Genomic DNA, 18,755 nt, shown 5'->3' on the forward strand with positions numbered 1-18,755 from the left:
TCCACACCACTTGAAGCCTACATTTTAGGGGTTCTATATCTGCAATTCCTGTCTAGTAATCTGTTCTATTCCCTCTGGGAAGGTCCACCTTTGATCCTATCCCTGAGTCTGGAGAGAGCTCTGTGATGTTAAGTGCCATCTCATCAGCCTCTCTCCAACTCAAGCCTGGCTATGTCCATGTCCACCCAACTGATGGATGGAGAAAGTCTGCAGACTCTATCCTGAGCCAAACTGGGTGAGCTCCAATGCCAGCAGAGGGCATAAGCCCTGTGAGCTCACCTGCTGGGGGAGCCCCTACTGTCAGCTCCTGCCTCCTCCCACAACGGGTGGATCTAATGTCAAATCCTTGTGTGAACCTCCTTCTGTCTGGTCCTGCTGCTCTCCCCACCTCCCACCCTAACTGCCTACAAACCCCTCCTGTGGACGTCTCACCTCTTCTCCGACCCCACCCTGCCCCTGCCTCTTGCTCCAGCAGCAACGTGTGCAGCTGGCTCCCTTGCATCTGTGCCCCAATCACACATGCTCATCTCTCCTCCTAGATGGAGGCCCCTCCAGGAAGAGGCTGGACCTGTGTATCTCCATATCCACAGTGCCTAGCAGAGTGTCTGGCCCATTGGGTGACCAATAACTGAGAATAACCATCGACAAGTGCTATGACATTAAAATTACTACCACTTGTTAAAAATCACTAACTACATGCTGGCACTGGGTTAAGCACTAGCTAGCACTCACACAATGCTATGGGGTAGGAATGATCCACACAGATTACAGATGAGAAACCAAGGGTCAGATTAGTTCCCAAGTTCACCCAGCTGGCAAGTGCCACATCCAAAATTAAACCCAAGTCTATTGGTGGCAAAGCATATGGTTTTTTTCCCAATGTGACAAGGGCTCTCTCAGAAAGTTGCCCCTGAAGATGGTGATGGTAAAGGCAGAGTTGCCCCCCAGCCCTCCCACTGGAAGTCACTTGAACTGTCTGGAAGACAAGGGTAGAACTCTCCAAGAGTGGAAGCATTTCCGGGGGAGAGGGGTGCCTTTCTTCCATCTCCTCCCTACCCATTCTTTCCTTTCCTCCAAATTTACAGGCCCGAACAAGATGTTTATTGTGTAGAGCAAAAAAGGAACCAGCACAAGCCCTCTAGCAAGAAGCATCTTCTGGGGATTTCTTACTAATGCTGTCAAGAACCACCCCCAGCTCAGGCCCTGGGCCAGCCTCCTCCCAACACTGTACAATTGACAATCCCTGCGGTCTGCTTAGATGTATGATGATTCAGCCTAACTGCCTTTGCAGAGCTCCCCCACTGCCTTCCTCCCTCTCTCACCTGGGATATACTCCCATAACCCTGGCTCCCAATAGGATAAGAATAACAAGAGCAAGGTCCCAAACCTGACTCCCCCACCAGAGCTCAGCTCCATGGATCAGCCCAGAGAACATTCCCTATTGCATCTTGCTATTTGTCTCTCACTCAAGGCCAGAGGTGACAGGTAGAAGAAGGACTGTCCTATGGGCCAGGAGGACTCACCAGAGCCCCAGGTGTTCTCCACCTTACCTAGAGAGCACCAGCTCATGGCCAGTGGTGGCTGAGTGCATCCTGGTCTCAGTGGGCAGACAGTGTGGATCGGGAGAGCTGAGCTCACTCCACGAGGCCTCCTAAGGGCTAGGCACAGTGCTGGGCCCCCGACCATCAGAGAGCTCAGTCAGTGTCCTAATGATCAGGAGGCTATCGTCTAACACAGCTACTCTCATACAACATGGTGAGTGCAGTACAAGAGATAAAGGTCTTCTCTTTCCTTTGTATGTCATGGAGTCATGGAGTTGAGGGGCTTATCCTGAGCTGAGAATGAGCTAGAAGGCCAGTCTAGGCATAGTAGAGAGACCACTGAGACGAGCAAGGAACCAATCACTACAGAAGTAAGAAGTTGGCTCTCTCAAAAACCACTGCCACCACCCCAACACACAATACACACAACAGGACTTTTGGACCCCCAGCAGCATGTGAGGCCCCATCCCAGACCCTAGAACAATCCTGATCCTTCCTGGAGCAAATGTAAATTGCCTCAGGCCACACTAGCTCAGAGCTGAGGTCCGGCTGTTGGCCCACCCCATATGTGGTGTCAGAGCCCAGTGTCATTGAAGAAAAGGCCTACCTTGTGCTCATCAGTACTCCTGGAGAAGGAACACTACTCCAGAGCCCCCTGACACCTTTGTTACACACACACACACACACACACACACACACACACACACCATCCCTTTTCTAGCCTATGAGCCTCTACCAGATAGACATATCAGGGCCTGCTCCTTGCCTGGCAGCTCTGAGATTCCTCCCTGTAGCCTGGCATGTCTGGAGCACCCTGCTCTGCCTGTATAACTCACCAAGCTGTTGACAGCCATCCAGCTCAACTCTCTGGCCCAGACTTTCCCAGCAAGCTGGAAGGCAGGCCAACTGCTTGCCTCCTCCCTCCTTTCTACCTTCCACCATAGCCCCTAGCTCCGTGATCGGCAAATCACGGCTCGCAAGCCACATGCGGCTCTTTGGCCCCTTGAGTGTGGGTCTTCCACAAAATACCACCACACTCAAGGGGCCAAAGAGCCGCATGTGGCTCGCAAGCTGCGGTTTGCCGAGCCGCAAGTTTGCCGACAACTGCCCTAACTGGTTATCTGAGTCAGGAGAGCACAGTTTCTCGCCTGTTAACCAGTTGTTTGTTGCAAGCCTACAGGGACCCAATCAATGACTGTGGGAGTTTTTACAGACACCTGTGGGCACTTTAACAGATGTTTGTGAGTTCACAGAAGAGCAAGGAGTGCTTCAACAATTACAAACCCTTCTGTGTAGCTCTTTTATACTTTCTCAACTTTTCACATTTATGATCTAATTTGAACATAAAAACAAATCTGGGGGTAGACAGCCCTACCATTATTACCCCTTTTGGGATAAGGAAATTAGGGTTCAAATCAAGTAACTTGGGGTCACCAGATAGCAGAGTCTGAACCATAATTTAATATTTTATATTTACCTAAAGATTTACCTATAAAATTTACATGTAAAATATATTTCTATTTCATAGGTCCACATGTATATAAGTATATAAAATAGATTTATCTATGAAGAATTAACCTATACAGTAGTTTTTTACATTTATTTGTATGTTTATACTTTGTGTTCACAAAGTTGTCTAATTCAGGTCTCCCGTGCACTACAAGTCATAGCACAGAAGAACCATGGGCTTAGGAGTACAGGCAGCTCAGGGGTTCAAATCACAATCTTACCACTGTGCACTCTGGGCAGATACATCTCTCTTAATTTCCGTTTCTCATCTGTATCATAGGGCTAATAATAGCCATTCTGTAAGCTGTTGGGCAGCCTAGAGATATCTGTGTGTCATACTTTGGTACCTGTGGGCACTTAATGAACAGTAGCTATTCTTTCATTTATCTCTTGTGCTCCAACCATAACAAATTACTCCCCACTACCCAGACATGCTGCATACTTTCACTTCTTCGGGCTTTGTGTGTTGATCCAATGCCCTTTCTTCATTCTCAACCTATCAGAACTCTTCTCATCCTCCAACTTTCAGTTCAACTCTATCTCCTTTGTGAAATCTGCCCCATTCTCCTCTGGCCCCAACACCCAATTGTTCATCTGATTTATAAAGTGTTTTGTTCTGCCTACACTTTGGTGTTCACATAACTGACTTGCCAACTTCCCCATGAAAATTCCACCCAGCTCTTCCCACTCTGAGTATTAGAATTTAACAGTGCATTTTAGAATAGCCTTAGTGGTTTTATTCAAATAAGACCAGCTCATTATTTGTTTAAAAATCAATCAACACACAAAATTATACACAGCTAAATGTCAACTAAGATCCTTCCATCCACAAAAAATAGGTTAATAAATTCTTCCCATGTTACTAAATTTTCACCTGGATAGAAGTGTGAAGGATAGAAGAATGCATGAAAGAAGAATGAACAGCCTAAGTGCCCATCAGCAGATGATTGGATTAAAAAACTGTGGTACATCTACACAATGGAATACTATGCTGCTGTAAAAAAGAAAGAACTCTTACCATTAGCAACAGCATAGATGGACCTGGAGAGCATTACACTAAGTGAAATAAGCGAGTCAGAGTAAAATAAATATCACATGATCTCACTCATTTGTGGCATATAATAAACAACATAAACTGATGAACAAAAATAGATCCAGAGACACAGAAACATCAAACAGAATGTCAAACCTCAGAGAGAAGGCAGGAAAGTGTGGTAGTGAGGGAGGTAAGAGATCAACCAAGGGACTTGTATGCATGCATATAAGCATAATCAATTAACACAGACAGTAGGGGGGTGAGGGCATGTGCTGGGGGTGGAAGTGGCCAGGGAGAGATCAATGGTGGGAAAAGGAGACATATGTAATACTTTAAAAAACAATAAAGAATTTAAATAAATAAATGAATTTTTTAAAAAGAGAATGTATAGAATTGCTTTATAAAATAACTATTTTAAAGGTTTTTTATTGATTTTTAGAGAGAGAGAAACATTGATATGAGAGGGAAATATCAATCAGCTGCCTACTGCACTCACCCTAACAGGGATCGAGCCCACAACCCGGGCATGTGCCCTGACTGGGAAGCAAACTGGCAACCTTTCAGTGCATAGGATGATGCTCAACCAACTGAGCCACACCGGCAAGGGTTAAAATAGCTATTTTTTTATCTTTAAACTTCATTTTAATTCTACAGGAAAGAAAAATAATGGAAAAGCTGAACTTTTAACACATTTCTCCACCAAAAGATAATACTTCCTTAGGATCCTTCTAAGTTAAAATAATAATAATAATATTGAAAGGTTGCAATCATGACTTTAACACCCTATTTAGTCAGTATGAGAGGGAAAGTTAGCACTTACGTGTTCTCTCACTTCCTCCCCAGCTCTCCATTTCTGTTACATTCTTTTTACTTTGTCATATTCTATTTCTACTGCCCACCTTGGCTTAGCTTTGCTCTGTTTGAGCAGAGGAAGGGCTCACCAAATAACCTTTAACCAAGCCTTCCTAAGTTTGCTTTTGATTAATCTTTTTCATCACAAGTAGGTTTTTCCCAAGAAGGGCTCATATGTGCTATAATCCTGGAGTTCTTGCATATATGAGAATGGCTGGCTGCCTTATCCTTGCAGAGTGACTTAATTAAGTGTAAAAGTCTTCAGTCAGACTGCCTTTTCCCTCAGATCTCTAAATATTTCTTCTCCATGTTCTCAAGTTTTTCTTCTGCTGCAGATCAAGTCTGAGGTCAACATTACTTTTTCCTTGTGGCAGAGATGAATTGCTCCCAATATCCATTTGCTCATTTCCCTTTCGGTAATGGAAAAACCCTGAGTTTTAAGAGGGCACAAGGCCACCCAGCTGGAGATGTTTCCCAGCCTCCTTTGCAACCAGGTAGGTCCATGTGACTATGTTTTGGTCAATGGAACGTAAGCAAAAGTGGCCTGTGTTTCCACAGATGCCCCAGTTACCCTTCTGAGGGATCATCCTTGTACAACCTTTAAATCTCTGATTTTCTCTGATGAATTTTTTTCTCAGCGTATACTGCAATTTTCTTCAAACCTTCCTCTCTGTTAGTCATTTACTTTTCAGTTGATTCTACTCTGTTCCTTTATTAACTTTTTCTCTAAAGAGGTTGTTTGTATCATCAATTTTTCCCTTGGCTGTGTAATTGCCCTTTTTATTTCATTCTGTAGTTTCATCATCTTGTCTTTGTGTTCTCAATTGATTAGTTTTCAATAAACGTTATTTTGAATGAATGGATACCCTTACTACCTCTCCCACACAAGAGCCAAATCCAATGCAGACATTATCCTGGGGGATGGGGAGAATGAGCCAGAGGCATCCCATTCATAAGTGGGTGAGACAAAATAACTTTAGTCATTGTCAGGCCTTCCATCTTTCTGATCCTACTCATCCTTAAAGGACAGCTCAAGTCCCACCTGCTCCAGACTCTTCCAACCCACACTGATTGCTTCCTCTCCAGTCCCTGAAGGGCTTATCTGAACTAAGGGATTTACAGGTGATGCCTGGGCTACTAAATGAACCTGGAACTTTTAAGAAAGTGGATTAACCTTCTCCCTCTCCCATCACACATGGTTAGGCACATAAAGGCTTGGGGTTTTCTTTCTTTCTTTCTTTCCTTTTTTTTTTTTTTAAGATTTCTGGACTACTGGTTTTCTAAATGAAAAGGAGTGTAAACGCTAGAACCAAGACTCAGAAGAGGCTTCAACACCAGACCCACTCATTCCAATTTAACTGTAAGCTGGAAAACAGTATGAGCCAGGGGGAAGAAAGAGGATTCAGCAAGAGTATTACCCTTGATAGATTAATAGAGAGGGAACAAGCACCTTAGCCAGCAAACCAAACCTTCCCAACCTGCCTCTGCAGGCACTGCTGGGGCGCTGAGCAAGCAAGCATATATTCAAGTCCATGCACCTCAACTCACCCACTCAACTCACTGTCTGAATGAACAAATCTCCGAGCTCCCTCAGCCTTTGTTTCCTCATCTATTAAATGGAGATGATAATAGTATATGCCACACAGAGAGGTTATGAAAATTATATTAGATAATGTATGCAATGGTTCCAGCCTCATCCCTCACCACTTCTTTCCTTGTGTATTTCTCTCCAGGAACATCAGCCTTTAGTGATCCCCCCACACATACGACAAACCATTCTTCACCCCACATCCTTGCTCCTGCACCCACTTTCCTTCAAAGCCCTTTGCCCAGAGGCTAACAGCTACTTCTCTCTAAGACCCAACTTAGGTATCACCTCCTCCAGAAAGCTTTCCCAAACTCTTTGTACCTTCTTCCCAATCTCTACATACACCCCAATCATAATTTAACACACTATATTATAATTAATATCTGTATGTCCACCTTTAACTAAACTCTTAAAGGAACAGAGCTGTAAGAATATTTGGGTCTATGTCCTAAAAATGAACATTGTGCTACAGCGCACACTCTACATTTGTTGAATAAATAAATGAAGGACTCTGAGAGGAGAGGAAGCAAATGAGAGAGGAAATTTATCTGCCACTAACTTTCAAGGCCCCGCTAGACACACTGAGTATGTGTGTGCATATCTACAATGTATGTGTTTATGTAATTATTCCCAATGCCTAGCACATAATAGGCACTTGATAAATATTTGATAAACAAAGTGTTATTAAATAAACTTTACAAAAGAAGAAACTGTCTAAGAGCCTAGGAGCACAGCTGCAAGATAAACCCTTAACGATGTTGATGTTGAGTTCCATTGACAAGCCAAAAGCATTTAAAGGTAGCTGAGCAGTGATACCCACGAATCTGTGGCCATGCTCACTACCAGTGTTTATTCCTAGTCATAACCAAATAATGAGGACAAGTGGGTATCAGAGTTTTAAAGGCAAGGGAAAAAAAAAAAAGAAAGAAAGAAAAGAAAGGAGGGGAGGGGCAAACCAAGCTTGATGCAAATAACCCTTACCAAAAAGGGAAATGAGTAAATATATGCTGGATACAAATGTCCTGCTATTCCTGTGACTGACTGTCCATTCTTTCCATTCATATGTTCTTAGGGGAATGATAGAAAGTTTCCATAGTCCCTATAAGAATTCAGCCAAGCCCCCAATGAAACTCAAGGGCAAAGCTCTTCTCAGACACAAAAGAGTGAGTACTATTAGCAGTGAGAAACCCTATATAACATGATACATGAAAGAACCACACCCAATACCAGCTTCACTCCTTAGCAACAGTGAATCTTCGGGTGGTTCTCTAAATTTGCATCCATAACCTGGTTTCCCTAGCACAGTGCTGAGACGTCACTCAGCTTTAATTAAGACATCACACTTCTCCGGAACTTAATTTTCTCAACTGCAAATGGAGCTATGACATCAGTTCACCAAATATTGCCGTGGGGACTGGATGAGAGAACACACACAGTGCCTCCTCAGGCCCAGGCACACATGCCATGTCTCCCTCACCAAGATTTGGTCCAAGAGGCTCTTCCTCATCAGCAGAAAAACAAGGGACAAGCATTCAACATGGTGGGTGCTATCAGCTCCAGTTCAGAGACCCTCCCAGAGGCTGCAAAGGGTAGAGAAATCCTAAAATTAAAGCTGAGTGGTGTCTCAGCACTGTGCTAGGGAAACCAGGAGATGGATGCAAATTTAGAAAGACTGTAATGAGAAAAAAAAAATGTACAATTATCCTCCTGGGACATGTAGTTCTTTTCTGGTTGCCAGATTCCCTGGTCATCTAAAGTGTATGTGATATATTTATTCCTGTGGAAATAATTTATGAATATAGAGTCAAGAAGAGTTGAAGCCAAGGACAGACAGGGGAGGCTTGCCAAGACCCAGGGGAAACAATGTTTGAGCTGCCTTTGAAGGTTTCCATTTTGTTTCACCCTTCCAGAGCACGTGAAAGCACTCCGGTTACATGGTACATAACTTGTCCCACCCACTCAGGCTGATTTTTGCATCTTTCTGCTTCCTGCCCTATAGAGAGTCCTAGACTCTCAAAGTTGGAAGGGGCATTTTAGGTCAACCTTTCTGCAAAGAGGAATCCTCTGAGGGCAAAGACATTCACTTGCAACTTTGGTTGGAGACACACATGACAGGAAGCCCTTTGCCTTGTGACACAGCTTGTTCCATGGTTGGACAGTTCAGCTGAGCAAGTTCTCCCTTATCTGCCATTCTGCAATTTCTCCCACACCCTGGACTGGTTCTCCCCTCCACAGCAGCCACTCTGATGTGACTCGAATCCTTCTTCCACATGAAGAAGGTGCCTCTTATTTTATCTCCTGCAGGCCAGAAACTCCCAGTTTCCACATTTATTCCACCTCCAATATGGTGTCTGAAATCTCAGCTTCTACATAGCCCATTTTTGGGGTGCTTCATTTTATCATGATCTGTATGGGACCCCGGGAAATATAACACTCCAGATGGGTATGCACCACCTGACAGAGTAGAGCAGAACTGGCACAGTCCCTTCTCCAGAGTCTGAGATCAAATACTCCTGTTCTTGGCTTCTCTCTCCTCACTCACTCAAGTTCCAGTCCTCCCAGTAGGTCCCCAGTGACCCTGAGAACAGAAACAAATTTGGAAGTGCCAGAGACAGTGGAAAGTGGAGGAAGCGATGACGCAGCTCAATTTCTTGCCCTGGCAGCCAAGGGCACCCAACCAGGCAGCCTGTCTCCAAAAATAGTCTTCCATCCAAACAGTCAGCCTCTTAGTAACTTCCTGGGAGCCCTTTATTCCAGCTTTCCAGGGTGTGCTCCTCAGTGTGCATGCACCCATTCTCTTGCCACCCTTTCCAGAGCTTGATAGACTGACTTCATTTAGCCACTGACACTTAAAACCATTGTTCTCTATGGCCAAGGTCTAAGTACACTTAGAAATATATTTTTATGAAAATAGACTCATGTCCATCAACAGAAGACTGGTGAAGCAAACACATCCATAATATAGAATGTGATGCAACTGTGAAAAAAATAATATGTATACACTGATATGGAAATACCTCTGATAAAGTGAAAAGGGCAAGTTTGTAACGTGGCAGTCATAATGCAATCCATTTTCTGAGTTTTTAAAATGTATTTGCTCATAACCATGAATATAACATAAATGCTTGCCAAAGGGGCTAAAGGGCCTACAACTAACTGTAAACAGCAGTCACTTCAGAGAGAAGTGAGGTTGGGGGGATGAAGGCAGAAGGTGAAGGAGTGATTTTTTACCCCATTTGAAGATTCTGAAAGCAAACAGACTTCATTTATTATGCATGTGAAGAAGCTCCTTGACCTATATCTTTCGCCCTTTGCCTTTTGATGATCTCAGAGCTGGAAAGGCCTAAAGAGCTGAGAGTTGAGTCCCAGGGTGACATGCACAAGGTGACATGCATCCTGCCCAAGGCCACATAGCCAGCGAGCGACAGCAGGACAACACAAGTCACGTTGCAGGCCCTCCCATAATGAGAGTCCTGGTGGATTAAAGAGAGGGCTTTGATTTCATTACTAAATCAAATCAACATTTTTTCTGTTAGTTGAGTCAAAAAATCCTACGTGGGTGCAACAGTGAGTTAGGAGAGACCAAGACTCATCCAAATTAGAATGGGCAAGGGGAGCCTGTCTCTTTCCATGGATGAAAAGCACAGTTGACAGGGCCCTACCTTCTCTGGGCTTCCTTGCCCTCAGCCATAAATCAGAGGTAAGGGGCAGAGTGAGAGGAGATGAGAGAGATTTGCAAACCTGGGATGCGTGGCATGCTAGGCACTCATCTGAGCCATGACCACATCTTCGGTTGGAGAGACCGGTGACAACACTACCCGAATGCATCCTGGTGAGGAGGGGCCATCAGTCTGTGAGCTCAGTTTCATGTGGACAGTCTGCTTCTGAGGGAGAGGAGGCTGGTTCCAAGTCCAATTCATGCTCAACTAATGCGGAGCTGCTGGGCTGTCACATGGATTACTTCATTTGATCCTCACCAAATTTTTATAAATGTGCTCAAAGAAGTTCAGAAGTCGCTTGCCAAAAGCCTACAACTGGAATGGAGCCCTTTTGCAAATCAGGTCTCCTGACTAAATTCAGTGCTCCCTCTACCCTGTCTCTTTGGGACACGGGATCAGGCAGGAAAACTCACTTGAGCAGTGAAACTTAAGAAGATCTCAGGGGAGAGAACCAAGATGGCGGCATAGGTTAATGCAGGAGATTGCTGCCTTGAACAACCAAATCAAAACACACCTAAAAGACGGAACGGACATCATCCAGAACCACAGGAATGCTGGCTGAGTGGAAATTCTACAACTAGGAGGAAAGAGAATATCATACCCAGACTCAGAGGAGGCGCAGTGCTGAAGTGAAATACTCAGGTGCGGAGTGCGCGCGCAGAGCGGGCTGGCGGCGGAGGGCGCGGTTGGTGCTTTCAATCGGGAGGGAGTCTCAGATTCTGAGCTCCAGATCCAGGCGAGTCTCTAGGGACCCAGACTCAAACGGGAGAAGCGGGACTGTCTGGCTTCAGTCGGAACTCGAAGGCAGCTTTCTCTGCGAGGTTTGCAGCGGTTGCTGGGACTCTGTGAGGCAGAGCCCCTAGGGACGGAACTGAGAGCCGCCATAACTGCTCTCTCTGGCCCACCCTGTTGATCCCGAGCCCGAGAGACCCACCCGCCCCGCCCAAGCCCTGCCCAGAGCCATTTGCCAGATAGCCTCAGGCAAAGGCTAGATTAGCACCTCCCTAGAGTACAGAAGTTTTCCCACTGCAGACACAGCTGATTCTCACAACCAGCTGGCCTGGAGGTCAAATCCCCCTAGTATTAACTACAACAATCAAGGCTTAACTACAGGAGGACTACACACAAAGACCACAAGGGGGTGCACCAAGAAAGCATAAAAAATACAGAGACAAAGAAACAGGACAAAACTGTCAATGGAGGATATTCAATTCAGAACCTCACTTTTAAGGTCTCTCAAGAACTGTCTAGAAGCCGCTGATAAACTTAATGAGATCCTCAACAAATCTAATTAGACCCTCGATGTTATGATAAAGAACCAACTAGAAATTAAACATACACTGACTGAAATAACGAATATTATACAGACTCCCAATAGCAAACCAGAGGACCGCAAGAATCAAGGCAAAGATTTGAAATGCGAAGAAGCTAAAAACACCCAACCAGAAAAGCAAAATGAAAAAAGAATCCGAAAATACAAAGATAGTGTAAGGAGCCTCTGGGACAGCTTCAAGCGTACCAACATCAGAATTATAGGGGTGCCAGAAGATGAGAGAGAGCAAGATATTGAAAACCTATTTGAAGAAATAATGACAGAAAACTTCCCCTACTTGGTGAAAGAAATAGACTTACAAGTCCAGGAAGCACGGAGAACCCCAAACAAAAGGAATCCAAAGAGGACCACACCAAGACACATCATAATTAAAATGCCAAGAGCAAAAGACAAAGAGAGACTCTTAAGAGCAGCAAGAGAAAGATAGTCAGTTACCTACAAGGGAATACCCATACGACTATCAGCTGATTTCTCAACAGAAACTTTGCAGGCCAGAAGGGAATGGCAAGAAATATTCAAAGTGATGAATACCAAGAACCTACAACCAAGATTACTTTATCCAGCTAAGCTATCATTCAGAACTGAAGGTCAGATAAAGAGCTTCACAGATAAGGAAAAGCTAAAGAAGTTCATCACCACCAAACCAGTATTATATGAAATGCTGAAAGGTATCCTTTAAGAAGAGGAAGAAGAAGAAAAAGGTAAAGATACAAATTATGAACAACAAACATGCATCTATCAACAACTGAATCTAAGAATCAAGTGAATAAATAATCTGGTGATAATAATAGAATCAGGGACATAGAAAGGGAATGGACTGACTATTCTTGGGGGGGAAAGGGGTGTGGGAGATGCGGGAAGAGACTGGACAAAAATCGTGCACCTATGGATGAGGACAGTGGGTGGGGAGTGAGGGCGGATGGTGGGGCGGGAACTGGGAGGTGGGGAGTTATGGGGGGAAAAAAGAGGAACAAATATAATAATCTGAGCAATAAAGATTTAATTAAGAAAAAAAAAAAAAGAAGAAGATCTCAGGTTGGGCCCAGCTAGTGTTGCTCTGTGGCTCTGTACTTGAGCATCGACCTATAGACCAGGAGGTTGCTGTTCGATTCCAGGTCAGGGCACATACCTGGGTTTCAGACTCAATCCCCAGTTAGGAGATCCCCAGCGGGAAGCAGCCACTCAATGATTCTCATAATTCTCTCTCTCTCTCCCTTCCTCTCTCTCCCTCTCCCTCTCTCTCTCTCTCCTTCTCTCTCTCTCTTTCTCTCTCTCCCTGAAATCAATAAAAATATGTTTTTATGGAAGCAGAGACAGGCTCCAGGAGCAGTACAATACCTCAAATATACATCATGCAACTCAGTGAAATATTTATGACTGAGCTGATATCACAATGTGCTTCAAAGTAATCTGGGTGGAGTATAGTTTTATAGATCTGTTGTGAGTTTTGGTAATTCTTGAGAATAAGTGATTGTATATAGGGATTCATTACACCATTTTGTATGTTTGAAATTTTCCATAATAAGACTTTTTAAATAATGTATCATGTGAGTGATCATTTCCCTCCCAATTTGTCACCTGGTAGGAGGTTCCATTTTAATTAACTTTCTGCCTGGTATTGTGGTAAGGAAAATATTAGGACCAAAAGTTTCTGCCACTTGTGAAAATCCCAATTATAACAATTTACTGAGTGCTTCCTGTATATCTGGCACTATCCTGGACTCTTCAGCTATAATTTTATTTAAACCTTACAATGGCCCAGTGAGGCAAGGGGGTGAGTTTAAGTACCTTGCCCACGTCTACACCAGGGACCATTTATTAAATCCTAAATTACTTGTGCTCTTAATTTCTACTGTTCCCACAAGATACATATAACACTTGGGTACTTTGGGACTTTATATGTAATTGGAGCTAAGCCTATAAGTTTTTTTAAATGATAATATCCTTTAAAGTGTGTCTCAGTAATTCTAACTTTAGGATTCTATCCTTTGGAAATTATCTGATTATTCACAAACATGTTAATCTCAGAGTCGATTACAATCGAAAAGAAATAACAGGTGTTTGACTACCCAGTAGTGGCCCTCCTCCAGGAAGTCTTCCTTCCTGCTGCTCGAGGGGTGGGAGCTGCCCTCCGCTGGGTCCACAGCATCCTCAACTAGTCTCTTGTTACCCTGACCCTCCATCATACTCTGAGCTTCTAAAAGCTGTGCTGTCTTTATGCACCTTTGGTTTAGAGTGGGCATTTGAATATGTGAGGAATGAATTAATAAATGACCCTAGAGTTGTTTAACACATACAGAAACTGAAAAGTGGGGTGCTGAAGTAAGTTTTTGGAGGTCACAAGGGCAGGACTAAGCCCAAAGCCATATGCAGAGCCCTTCCCCCTCCACCTTAGACTTAACACTTCTTCTAAAATAAAGATGGCTGGCTTGTGTTTGCCAAATGAACAAATAATCCTATATAATAAAAACCTAATATGCTAAGTGTCCAACCGTTCGACTGTTCGACCATTCGCTATGATGTGCACTGACCACTAGGGGGCAGACACTTCGACCTATAGGTTAGCTTGCTGCTGGGGTCTGGCCAATCAGGACTGGGTGAGATTGGCCGCACACACCCTGAAGTCCTCCCATTGTCCCTCCCCGGCCCTGTGCCCTCTCACAATCCAGGACCCCTCAGGGGATGTCAGAGAGCCAAAAGATCCACGCAGGCCAGGCCGATGGACGCCACCGGTGCACAAATCCATGCCCCAGGCCTCTAGTCCAATTTAAAAATGGGCAGAAGACCTGAACAGACACTTCTCCCAGGAAGACATACAAATGGCCAACAAATGTATGAAAAGATGCTCAACCTCACTAGCTATTAGGGAAATGCAAATCAAAACTGCAATGAGATACCACCTCACCTTTTAAATGGCCATTATCAACAAGACAAGTAATAACAAGTGTTGGAGAGGTTGTGAAGATAAACGAACCCTCATTCGCTGCTGGTGGGAATGTAAACTAGTACAGCCACTAGGGAAAACAGTATGGAGGGTCTTCAAGAAATTAAGAATAGAATTACCATATGACCCAGCAACCCCTCTTCTAGGTATCTACTCAAAAATTTGAAAAGATTTATTCACAAAGATATATGCACCCCTATGTTCATTGAAGCATTATTCATGGTGGCCAAGACATGAAAACAAAGTGTCCTTCAATAGATGATTAGATAAAGATGTGCTACCTACATACAATAGAATACTACTCAGCCACAAGAAAAAATGAAATACTTCCACCAGACCTTGGAGATGAATGAAAGGCACAGCTTTAATGCAGATGTAAACTCTGATGTACATATGAAAAGGTTAAGCAAGAAAAGCAAGAGATAAGAGATAACAGTACATCCAATGTGCTCTCAACCATTTAGAGAAAAGCAAATCCATAAAAAGAAGACCAGAAGGAAAATTGCCAAATGTTAACAGTCATTGTCTGTAAATAATGGTATTTTTTTCTGTTTCTGTATACTTTTTTTCTACTTTTCCAAATTGTCCTCAATGGACATGCTTTGTTCTTATAATCAGAATGATAAACAAAATCTAAATCACCAAACTAATTCTGAAGGCTAACCTGTCCCTTCAAGTAATGATTTAGAAGATAAGATGCGGATAAGTAATTGTATATGGGGATTCATTAAATACTCCAGTAGTTAATGTGAAACTATGTTACTGTTACATATAGCCCATGAAAAGTACATCCACCAGACTCAGTCTTTTATGTGAAACTATGTTATTGTTACATATAAACTCGTGAAAAGTACATCTACCAGACTCAGAACACATGTAGCATACATGCAGACAAGCAAGAAAAATGCTCCCCGCCCCCAATTCAGTTCTTATTGAACAAATCACTGACATCAGGTCTGAGCGAAAACTCAGGACTCTAATGTTCCAGATTACTATGAATTTCATTAATGATTTATTGCTGTCATTTTTTAATGCTACCACATCCTCACATTTGTAGAAAGCCACATTCTCTTGGAAGCCTTCCCTCTTCCATGCTCTCATTTTACCACCTGCTCTTGTTTGACTCATGAAGAAAAAAGAAACTCCCCCAACCCCAAAGCCCAGGTCAATATTGAGATAAATGAGATCTATTTTCTGAAGGCAATTTCTAAGGGATGACCAAAATGTGTTCTGAGCAAGGGTGGTGGGGTAGAGAATGGGTCATGTTCTTTATAACTCCAGGCTGAGCACAGGACACCCCCACCCAACCCATCTGCTTGTCAGTAAATATGAAGTGAATGAATGGAATGACTAGGTCTCACTCACTTGGGCCTGAAAGTTCTGGTTTTGCTTTTGATTTGTTTTTTACTAAGTTTATTTACCTTAGAGTCACACGCACTTCACAACTACCCAAAGCCCACTTAACAGTTTGGCAAACATTCATACCTCTTTGTGACTAGGTAGGATCTCCTTGAGCACTGACTGGGCTTACCCTCCGGGGCTATTTTGCCTCCCATCATTCTCTGCCACTTAAAAAGCTGGGGAGCACCCAAGCCTGCCAAGAGATCTGAAGAATCCTAAACATGAGTCCCATGACTTAATACTCCCAACAACCAAGGAGATACATGCATGTTCTTACCCTCACATTACACAATGTGGATGCAGCCTTCTGGTTTTCAAGGCACTTGGGAGAGAAGGGATGACTCAAACCTGCTCCTCAGACTCTAAGGCCTGAGCATCTTCCACTTCACTGAACCTGGGCAGAAGAAAGTACCCACACTGCACAAAGAAGGAAACTAGGGCCCAAGATGTTCAGTAGCACAGGGCTAAGTGGGGCCTCTCTCTTCTGAGTTTTTGCTGCCTTTTGGTTTATGATTATACTCAAAGCAGCTCCCTACTGGGAAAAAGGTGTCTGTGGGAGCCCAGAGCAAAAGTAAAGTGAACCATTTAGTAAACACTAAAGAAAACTGATCCCCAATGATAACCTCACCAGATCTACCATTGGGATCTATGGCTTTGTTTAATAACCAAAGCCTATTCGAATCCTTAAGGAATTCATTATCTGACTTAAAGGTAGTTGTTATAACAACCATCATAACTTTGACTTTACTGTGACATACCAACAAAAACTCCTTTGATGCAACAGTTTCCTTTAGGCAAAGAGAGGCACTAGCCCAGGCCAGGTGGCTCAGTTGGTTGGCGCATCGTCCCATACACCAAAAACCTGCAGGTTCCATTCCCAGTCAGGGCACAACCTAGGTTGTGGGTTTGATCCCCCTTCTTGGGGGGGAGGGTGTGCAAACAATTGATGTTTCTGTCTTCTCTCTTCTCTCTCTCTATTCCTCTCTCTCCCTAAAATAGATAAACATCCTCAGGAAAGGATTAAAAAAGAGTCAGTAAAAGCAGACACCTTGCTGAGTGTCTTTAGGCAAGTAATTCCTCCTCTCTTGGCCTCAATTTTTCTATCTAGAAAATAAAAGGGTCTGACCAGATGATTCCTGAAATTCCTTATGTCCAGTGGAATCACCATGAAAATGAGACACACTCTGGAAACCCTAAGAAAATAAATAAATGTAGCCAGGCAATAACAGGGACAGGGCAAAACAGCATATTAGCTGTAGGGAAACCCAGACTCCAAGTTTTTTGGGTTTTCCAACTTCTTCTATGCCAAATACAAAAATAAGCAGCTACTTACATGGAACTCTCATAAAAAATTTTAAATTAAATTAAATCAATGACAAAAATGTTTTGTTCTCCCACAAGTGGCTTAGGAGAAGCATGCTAAGAGATACTTTCTACCCGGCCGGGCTGGTGTCAACAGCCCATGCTTATGCCCAAACAAAGGCCTTCTGGCACAGGGATGAGAGGCAAAACATCTAAGTCTCCACAGTTGGCCCTATTCCAATTTGAAGGGAGGGGGCAGCCAGGAGAGAAAAATAACTAAGCTTATGAAAGGCCAGATGAAGAATAAGGAATTACTAAATCTATCCTTTTCTCCAATGAATAAAGAACTCTTGAAAGGGATAATGGAAGGGTGCACCTTTCAATCTGAATTGCTTTCTTTGTTTAACTCTGTTTTGCCTAAGGCCACTGCCTTTTAAGCCAACCACAGAATCCTGGTTTTGCCTTTAGTTGTCAGCCTAGCCTTGTGCAGTGTGGGAGTTGGGAGACCCACACTCAAGTCCTGTCTCTGTCCTGATTTCCGTTTCATCTTGGACAAGTGGCTAAACTCAACAGGTCTCCGCTTTCCACTTATAAAATAAGGGGGCTCACTGGATGCTCTCCAGACTCTCAGTGAAAGTGGTGTGGGGCTGAAGGATCCCCAGTTCTCCCCAGAGACAGGTCCATCTCCAGCGGCACTAGCCAAGGTGAAGCCACAACCCGATGTCTCAGCAAGCACACGGAAGCAGTGCCCACTCCCACAATCTTCAGGGTTTACTCCTGCACCAACACCAACACCTAAAAGGCCAGTTCATCCTCCCAAACATCTTGCTGCCGCCTGAACAGGTCTGATTAACCAAAATCTGCAAAGCGGAGCTGAGCATATGTAAGCAAAACAAACCAGAGCGGCCTCTCTTTCCGGACCTCGGAATTTCTCTCAAACTCTAATCGAACTGAAAATAATAGCGCCCCCACCTCGTACAGGAGGCCTCGGCTGGCCTTGCTAATTAAAACGCATAACAAGTCAAAAGGGGCCAATGACACCCGGGCAGGCTAGACACATGGACCTACAAAGCAAAGCGCAAATGAAACCACGCTGGGCGCTGTTTAAATTGGACCGTTCTTTCCGCAGGCTGCTGAGGTGCTCGCGCCCTCCCGCCGGAGCGCAGGGACAAGGGTGTACCAGGCACGGTCTTTTTCGGGAGGGGACCCATAGACCCTTAATTCAACCCCATCCCTAAGAAACCTCCGTGAGGTGGAAATGAGGGGTTGTCCGTATCACATCAAGTAAAAACACCACCACCGGGGACCGACTCAGCCTGCAGTCATCTTTTCTTAGCCGATTTCTTGTTTTGTTTTCCCTTTTAAGTCTGGCAGTTTGTGCTGATGCCCAGGTGGTACCTTTTAAATGTCTTTGTCGACCTCCTCCAGCAAGTGGCGCCCCCAGAGCTGCTCTCTATCCTGTGGCTGAGACAATGGCCGGGTTCCGCGGGGCGGCTCCTAAGGGTTGGCAGCCCAGGGTTGGGCGCACGT

General features: G+C 44.1%; 1 protein-coding gene across 7 annotated transcripts in view; it reads right to left on the reverse strand.

Annotated features, from left to right (window-relative positions):
- The window catches only part of ST6GAL1 (ST6 beta-galactoside alpha-2,6-sialyltransferase 1), a 131,755-nt gene that overhangs the window by 111,695 nt on the left and 1,305 nt on the right, over window positions 1-18,755 (reverse strand). Inside the window, exon 2 of one of the 7 annotated variants that reach the window (XM_036348639.1) lies at window positions 18,624-18,722. The exons of the other annotated variants lie outside the window; for them this stretch is intronic. The gene's annotated coding sequence lies outside the window, so the exon portion shown is untranslated. The remainder of the gene's footprint in view (window positions 1-18,623; window positions 18,723-18,755) is intronic. 7 annotated transcript variants of the gene reach the window in all.

This window comes from Myotis myotis, unplaced genomic scaffold (genome assembly GCF_014108235.1).
Source record: "Myotis myotis isolate mMyoMyo1 unplaced genomic scaffold, mMyoMyo1.p scaffold_m19_p_2, whole genome shotgun sequence".
Classification (NCBI taxonomy): Eukaryota; Metazoa; Chordata; class Mammalia; order Chiroptera; family Vespertilionidae; genus Myotis; species Myotis myotis.